This window comes from Danio rerio, chromosome 4 (genome assembly GCF_052040795.2).
Source record: "Danio rerio strain M-AB ecotype USA chromosome 4, GRCz13ab, whole genome shotgun sequence".
Classification (NCBI taxonomy): Eukaryota; Metazoa; Chordata; class Actinopteri; order Cypriniformes; family Danionidae; genus Danio; species Danio rerio.
The window spans coordinates 1,816,079-1,825,382 of NC_141024.2; the positions used below are offsets into that span (position 1 = coordinate 1,816,079).

At 37.4% G+C, this 9,304-nt stretch overlaps 1 long non-coding RNA gene across 2 annotated transcripts; it reads left to right on the forward strand.

Annotated features, from left to right (window-relative positions):
* Positions 1–1,939: 1,939 nt before the first annotated feature.
* LOC147844585 (uncharacterized) lies at positions 1,940–9,304 on the forward strand. Of its 2 annotated transcripts, XR_015482377.2 has the most exons (3): positions 1,940–2,073; positions 2,198–2,341; positions 9,042–9,304. It is a non-coding gene; the product is annotated as an uncharacterized LOC147844585 (long non-coding RNA). The 2 variants fall into 2 exon arrangements; XR_015482376.2 differs by lacking the exon at positions 1,940–2,073 and having other exon boundaries at positions 2,165–2,341; positions 5,274–9,304.

Genomic DNA, 9,304 nt, shown 5'->3' on the forward strand with positions numbered 1-9,304 from the left:
TTGGTTCAAAAACACTTCAGTAATTGCTATAGTATATTTGCATGTGGGTAACTTTGCTTCTCACGCTCTGCAATATTAATGAGGTTTTGCCGCTGGATGTTTGGATGACTGAATGTCCAGTAATAATTACAGTGGACAGTAGAAACAGTCGTCCCATCAGCCCCTGCACAGCGGGAATGTTGCTGTTCACATTCCATGCTGTCCCAAACACTCACACAGTATTCAGTTATGCATCACATCCAAACTAAAGACCAGTCCACAGCAAACGACAACATATTTTCAACAACACAACTGTCTTCATAGCTGGAAAAACACATACAAACAATCCTCAAACCATTTGAAAAGCCTGAGTGTCATGATGTTTCTGTTGGTCAAATGACGCAGCCAATATTGTGCTTTATATTGGGGGTCACTTTATGACCACAGATCTCTTTAAGTGGAAAAATATATATTGTATATATTAATTTTTTTTTCTAATTATGCATGATATTTCTCAGAAAAATGTTATTTATTTATTTAGTTTGTTTATAATATGGCAGCATGGTGGCTCAGTGGTTAGCACTCACAGCAAGAAGGTCGCTGGTTCGAGTCCCGGCTGGGTCAGTTGGCATTTCTGTGAGGAGTTTGCATGTTCTCCCCATATTGGTGTGAGTTTCCTCCGGGTGCTCCAGTTTCCCCCACAGTCCAAGCACATGTGCTATAGGTGAATTGAACTACAGTAAATTGGCAGGAGTGTATGAGTGTGTGTGTGAATGAGTGTGTATGGGTGTTTCCCAGTACTGGTTGCAGCTGAGAGGGCATCCGCTGTGTAAATTGCTGGACAAGTTGGTGTTTTTTTACAGCGCCTGATGAATAAGGGACTGAGCCGACAAGAAAATGAATGAATGAATGAATGAATGAATGAATGTTTCTAATATCTTATATGACATGACTGCACTCATGTGATGTTTGGGGTCAATTTGTTTATTTGGATTACTTTTGATTATTAATTATTTTATGATTTTGTTTAAACTATTGCAATTGTTTGGTTGTTGTTTTTCTATTATGCACATGATTTGACTTCATTCTGCTTCATTTGATGTAAGAATTTATGATACACTTACTTCTAAGTAATCAATAAATACAATTTTTATTATTATGCCATTATATACACTGTATGTATATACAATAATTCATATTTAAATCTATTAATATTCAGGGATGTGCCAGTTTGCATGTGTGGAGTTTGCATCTTCTCCCCATGATGGCGTTGGTTTCCTCAGGGTGCTTTGGTTTCCCCACAGTCCAAACACATGTGCTATAGGTGAATTGGGTAAGCTAAATTGTCTGTAGTGTGTGTGTGTGTGTGTGTGTGATTGAGAGTGTATGGATGTGAGTGTGCAGTATGAGTGTATAGTGATAGGTTGCAGCTGGAAGGGCATATGCTACTTAAAAATATGCTGGATAAGTTAATTCCAATGTGGCGACCCCTAATTAATAAATATAACTAACGCTGAAAAGAAAATGAATGAATGAATTCTTTTAAAAAGTATAATAAATAAATAAATAAATAGGCGGCAGAATATTGTAGGTGCTAATGAGGAAGCTGGAAAAATTGTATAGAGAAATAAGAAATTGCTTGACATATCATACAGAAAAGTCTGGCATACATGTAAAGAAGTACACAATGTATAAATGCAGCTATATTTTGCATTTATGTATAATGTTGCTTGAACTGTACATGCACAGAACCGCTGTCATTTCTGACACGTTACTCACAGTAGTTTCTTTAGAGAAGTGGGAAAGGAGTCAAAACACTGCAGACCAGTTCCAGCATGAGCTCAACATGTCTGAACGATGAGCACAAACCAACAAACCCAACAAAAAAACACATTGACACAGCTCTGGACGTCCATCTGAACGTTTAGACTTCATTAAATCAATCGACTCTCTGAATGTCAAACAGAACCCATGCACTGCAACCAAAGACTCAGCAGCATCTGGAGGATTATATAATAATAAAAAGTTTCTCAGTCAGCAGAACTGAGCGGTTTTACTCAAAGTCTGCTGGTTTCATATGCGAGCATCTGAATGGTAAATCATTTGTCTGCTGTTTGTTTAAGTAAATAATGTCAGGGTGGAGAAGACTGGACTCATTATATAAGAGCGCCATTACAAAACGACCCACAAATCTCTGACCTCTTTTCTTTCTGTACAGGAAGGATATGCAGAATGAAGAGTGTTGAGCTGGAGTGTGTGCATACCTGTGTCCTGACATCACACACACTCATGCGCCCTATAAAGTGTGTGATTGATGGATCTTCACTGTGAAAGGGTCGGACCATTATTTGAATGTGGGCCGGTATGCTATTTTTCTATTATAAGTTTTTGTTTTTACATGCAGGCAGGTTATATCTCTTGCAAGATGTGAATATCATGATGATGAGGATGATGATGATGATAATAGTAATAATAATAATAAATGTTAAGCATTAGCCCAATCGGCAATGGCCGGCTGGTTTCGAGAAGGGCCGACCCAATTAGAGATTACGCAGACATAATCAAATTCTGGCGAGAATCTCAAACAAACAGTAAGTGCAACACAAGCTAATTGTCAGAGATGGACCGTAAAAAAGGAAAGGCAGTGCCGAAAACCTCAGAGAGAGCAAAAGATTGCTCTAAAATCAGACGCTGCCAAATGCAGTGGTTAGCACTGTCACCTCACTGCAAGATGGTCGATGCTTCGAGCCTCGGCTGGGTCAGTTGGTGTTTCTGTGTGGAGCTTACATGTTCGCGTGGGTTTCCTCCCGGTTTCCCTCGCAAGTCCAAACACGTGCTATAGGTGAATTGGGTATCCGCTGCATGACATATAAGCTGGATAAGTTGGCGGTTCATTCCGCTGTGGCGATCCCAGAATAATAAAGCGACTAAGCCGAAAAGAAAATGAATGATTTAAATGATTGCATGTATAAATCTGTTATAAACAGGTTGTTTTCGTTCCAGTCACATACATTAAATGTTTACATATCTATTACACATATGGTACTGCTTATATTATTTCAGCATCGGTACACTAATATAAGTAGTGAATGTGCGTGTCCGTGGATGGGGCTGTGTCGGTGTGGGAATGTGGTCTGGTGTGGCTACAGTGCCAGGGCGGATTTTTAGTCCCAGTCCACCCTGCTCATTATACTTCAGCATGAAATATAAAACCCACTAGGGAGAGGAACATAGAGAGCACTGGAACGCCTCATTATGTTGCATTCTAAGATAACTTCTATGGCAGCAGCTCATAATGTTCTCTGAATGTTCTGGCGAAGTTATGAACAAACATTATTTCAGTATTGTAAACGTAATGTTCTGTTTTAAACCTCCTCTCTGAACGTTTGTTCCTAATTTTTGTCTCATTGTTTTTATATTTGAGGAGATTTCAAATATATAACATTCACAAAATGCTTACAGAACAAACAAACTACTGCTCCTGAATAATAAGTCACTGTAAAAAATATTCATAAATGAGCAGTTTTCCATATTTTGTGTTTAGTGTTTTTGTTTTTTCCTCCATTTATTTCTGCTTTTGAATTGCATCTTGGGATCTTGATCTTTCTTCCAACAACTTCTAACCTTGAAAAGTTTGAAAAAGTTTGAAAAACATTTTTATTATTTAAAATATTTGGAGCCGACAAATCCTTTTTTTTTTTTAATTAAAGATACTTAAGTTCAATGATTTGGTTAAATTTAAAACAGCACAATTTATGCTTAAAGCTAAGAATAAAATACTTCAAAAATGCATACAAAAGTTTTTTTAAGAAAGACAAGGGGGATATAATCTAAGAGATGAACAAAATTTTAGGAGGAGACAACTTTAAAAAGTTTGTGTATGTCTGTAGGTGGTGTAAAACTATGGAACAGTCTAGATCAGACTCTCAAACAATGTCAAGATATTAATCAATTTATAAAGTTGTATAAATATATATGTTATTTAAGGAATATAATAATGAAGGTGATTGAAGAAAGATAAAAAGAGAAAGGTGTGATGAAATTGTAATTAACGGCTATTTGCAGTACTGTGTTTTTTTTTCTTTTTCTATTCTTTTTCTTTAGGTCTGTTACAAAATATAGATGTACAAATGGAATCAAACATAGAAGATGCCAAAAGGATTAAATATGTTTTCATGTAAAAAGAAGAGATAAGTAAAAAAAGAAATCAGTTTAAGTAATAGACGGATGATGTATGAGGTAATGGGGTGGGAAAATGATAAGCTTGTGCTTCATCCCACTCCATATTCGACCATGTTGAAATGTATTATTTGTTAATGATATTTTATGTATGATATTTTGTTCGAAAATAAATAATCAAATCAAAACAGATTTAAAAAATGATATATTGTTGTATATTACACTGCAAAAACATTGTCATAAACTGGCAGTACATAGACTTACTTCTCTATATATTATTTCTTATACACTATATTATTTCAAACTACTAAAATCTAATTTTTATCCTCCTAAACTCCCGGTACCAGGTCCATGACGTCATTTACTTCGGCATTCTTTAAATTTAAAGGTCTTTATTGGCCCAGTACCCCCATAAGTGGTTCCGTTCTCTCATCAGAATAACTTTTGCATGGATTATGATCGAGACATTTCTCCTTTTTCCTATGATTACTGACATGTGCAGGAACCACCAAATTAATTAATGCAACCTCGACTCTTTTTGGAGGGGTTTATTATATTACAGACAACATATAAAATTATCTTCAATCTACATATAATCCCTTTCAACAATGTTTTACGGAAAGGGTTTTCTTGAAACTGATACCAAACCTTTGCATAACACCTCTGCTTGTGGATTTGCCTGTAAATCCAGGTGGAAACCCCAAAATAGCACTTGACTTAAAAGGTTACGAGTGAATGATCCCTTAAATAAAAAAAAGTTCAATACATTTATTATATATTATTATATAATATAAATTATTACAGGCGGTTCATTCCACTGTGGTGACCCCTAGTTAATAAAGTGACTAAGCCGAAAAGAAAATGAATGAACGAATGAATGATATATTATTATTTATATTGTTCTATTAAACATCATTCATTCATTCATTTTTTTGGCTCAGTCATTTATTAACTAGGGGTCACCACAGTGGAATGGACCGCCAACTTATCCAGCATATGTTTGACGCAGCGGATGCCCTTTCAGCTGCAACTCATCACTGGAAAACACCCATACACACTTATTCACACACACACTCTTACACTATGGACAATTTACTTTCCCATTTCATCTACAGAGCATGTTTGTGGACTGTGGCGAAAACCAGAGCACCCGGAGGAAACCCATGCCAACACAGTGAGAACATGCAAACTCAACACAGAATGCCAACTGACCCAGCCAAGACTCAAACCAGCGAGCATCTTGCTGTGAGGCGATTGTACTGCGGTGAATAATTTTGATCAGGATCAGCCATCAATTGATCTACGCTCATTCTGATCCACAATAAGACGCATCAGTCTTCTGTCAGATCTATTTCTGCTATGTGGGTCAGTCACTAATGTAACTGTCCATCCATAAATACAGCAGTCAGTTGAGTATGCTGAACACTGAGCCTCCAGCTCCTCTGAAAGACACATCTGCGCTCACTAATGTGGAGAATGACATACTACTGTACTTCTATTTTTACAGTGTATATATTCAGCATTGAAGATCTGCTTATGTGCATTGGCCAGAGAGATCAGCACTGACTGTATCCCACTATGCACTGCACTCAACTTCAACAGGCATTTCCACTATAATCAGATTTAGATTTATTCATCATGTGTGTGCAAACATACATGGATTCTTTGGTGATTTTCAGGAGCTCAGGAAAAGTTATGTTTGCTGTATTTAAAATGAGCTGAAACAACATGATTCTTGAGTTTTTTGGGACAACTTGCTCCACTGAGTGCATTGTGTCTGAGATTACTTGTCTCAGACTGCATGACAAAGTTTGCACATGCAAGTCAGATACTATTGAATTTTGTTGCTAGATTGACCAACTTTTCTCACGACAAAATATTTATTAAATTAAGAAAATCAGGGTGCATCGATACATATACTGCGCCCTGAAAATCTAGCAAACATTTATAATTCTTTAATATTTGAAACAGGAGGAAACCCACGCCAACACGGAGAAGAACATGCAAACTCCACACAGAAATGCCAACAGGCCTAGCTGGGACTAAATCCAGTGACGTTCTTGCTGTGAAGCCACAGTGCTAATTACTGAGCCACCATGCTGCCTACCTAGTAAAATTAATATATGAAAAATATTATGATTCAGATGCAGCAAAAGACTCGTTATTGCAATGCATTGTGGGATTTATTGAGTGCATTTCATGCCATCCACTATGAACACCACCAGAAATGGTTGCTCTCCTAAATAGCGCACTGTTTAGGGTATATAGGGGCGGTTTCAGATACAGCCTTAGTGTAATTTTTAGCATTCTCTCTTGCAGTTCTGGATGAGTGTTTGATGTTGCTCAAGGACACGAGCATGTGTTCACATGAGTGAAGCTGGCAGGGAGATCTGTGCACTCACAGAAATGCAAAGTCATCTGAATTCACTGTTTAAATGACCTTCTGTTTAAAGACTAAACTGATATGATCACTGCTCAACTATTAAACCATTGCAACAGCCATGATTTATGAATATGACAGGCATTGATGATGACACCATCCCAACTGATACTGATATTTTAAAAGTGTTTACATTGCAAATATTTTGTATGACCTCTGAAACAACTGTAAAAAATATGATCTGTAAATCATGAAAACATATATTAATGTTAAGTATAGCGTAAAAAAACAAGTGTAGTAATCATTTTTCTAACTTATTTTCTTTAACAAGCTGTTTTGTGTCAGGTTAATGAGTTAAAATTACTCAAAAAGGTTTATTTGATTTAACTTAAACATTTAGTTTTTAGAGGGACACAAATGTCTAACAGTAAAAAAACTACACTGTAAAATGCTGATTGCTTTACATTTTTAAGCTGAATCAAATTAACTTTGTCCATTGAACTTATATTATGTTAAACTGACTTAAAACTGCTTGCATAACTTGTAAAATTAAGTTAGAACATGATTAAGTTAGTTACAATGAACTAAAAGCATATGCTGTCAGGACTTATTGATCATATAGTTTTACAGTGGAACAATGTGGTAAAATAGGGTAACAAATTAAAGAATAAAATTGATGTCAGCTGGCATTACACAGCAAACAGAACAGAAATGCGTTGTGGAAAACATAGAAAAATGTTGGGTAATTTGCTGTATCCCCAAAGCAGTGATTCATTCATTCATTCATTTATTTTCCTTTTGGCTTAGTCGCTTTATTAATCAGGTGTCGCCACAGCGGAATGAACTGCCAACTTATCAAGAGGTCTCTGTTTGCAGACCTGGTGCAGTGCAATCTGAGCTGCATCCAATGCTTTTTAATGGGTTCACCTAACCCCACCTTTAACCCTACCCCTCACAGTGACGTCACTCATGAGTGCATTGAGTCTGACATTGCATCGCTGAGGGATGCAATCTCAGCTTGCATCATAAAGGCTGCATCCAGATACTATTGGACTTATCCAGCATATGTTTTACGCAGCGAGAGCCCTTCCAGCTGCAATCTATCCCTGGGAAACATCCATACACGCCCATTCACACTCATACCCTATGGACAATTTAGTTTGACCTGTGTTTTTAGATTTGAGGGGGAAACCGGAGCACCCGGAGGAAATCCACACTAACAACATGGGAGAACATGCAAAGTCCACTAACAAATGCCAACTGACCCAGCCGAGGCTCGAACCAGCGACATTCTTGCTGTGAGGCAATTGTGCTACCCACTGCGCCACAGTGCTGCCCATAGCAGTTACATAAAATTTAAAAGATTAAAATTTACACCCAAATTTCTCTGGTCCAGATCTGGCCCACAGCATCAGCATTTGCTTGGCCCACATGCCGTAGTGAATTACAGTACATGACTGGACCAAGTCTGGCTTCCATACAAGAGGCAAACATGGACCATATCTGGGCCAAGTTAACAACCCATAACTGGGCCTGAGCTGGGCCAGATATGTTGTGTCGTGACTGCAATGTTTACCTGATTAACAGAATTTCTTCTTTACTCAAAAATCATTTAAATGTATTTTAAAAGTGGGTCAAGATAGACCAAACTTACGTGGCCCACATATACATTTAAACATCTGGGCCAAAGACTACATTTGATGTCTGGCCCAAGTCTTGAGTGCCACCTGTAACACGGTGCCACCACAGCCAAACCTGGGCCATGTTTGGCCCACGTGCTGTATGCCAGTGCCGGACGAATGCCTGCTGTGCCAGCTTTATGCCTAATCTGGGCCAGAATTATTTGCTATCTGGTTAGTTGCATCTGGATGGGCAGATTGGCAGTCCTTTCCACTTTCTGCTCATGAATAAAAGGACTAAGCCGAAGGAAAATGAATGAATGAAGTACTTTACTATAGTATGATTAAAAAACAGTGCAGTATCTACTATAAATGACATTAGGATACATCACATATGAGAAGCAAAATAATACACTGTACAGTTAAATGTGATTAATGTAAATTGGAAACAAAGATTAAAAACAATTTGAGTTCAAATAAAAAAAGTTGTACAAAATAATTCTGTGGTTTAGCAACATTTGTGATGGAACAAAAACAGGAGGAGCCTAGTGGAGCCTCAAGGGCAGGGTTGCCAAGTCCTCAGTTTTCACGCAAAGTTTGACTACCTTTAAGCACAGTGTAAAAAATGCAGGGTTCCACACAATCCATTCGAGTAGTCCCAACACAAATTGATTAATTTAACTATTAACAATTAAGTGGATTCGGCATAAAGCAATTAAGTCCTTACTAAAAATCGAATCTGTGTTCATTTTAAACAAGTAATTTGAACAAGCAGCAAATATCTTTCGAGGTTGCTAACAATCGAGGTTGTTAGTCAGAAGGTTTGACCTATTGCATTCATTATATATCGTGCCCAACTGAGCCTGCATGTTTTTTTTCTCAAGGTTTTTATCCTTCACTTTTGCCAATTGGTGAAGTTTTTTCCTTGCTGCTGTCGTCACTTGGATAGTTCGGGACCTGTTGAGCTGCACATTGATGGATGGATGGATCTTCAGTGTTTGGACTCCCAATTAAACTAAACTGAACTGAACTTAAACACTGAAAGCTGAACTGACGGTTTTAGTTCACTGTGATCTTCTATGTGAAGCTGCTTTAACACAATCTACATTGTAAAAGCTCTCCAGAAATAAAGATGAATTGAATTATA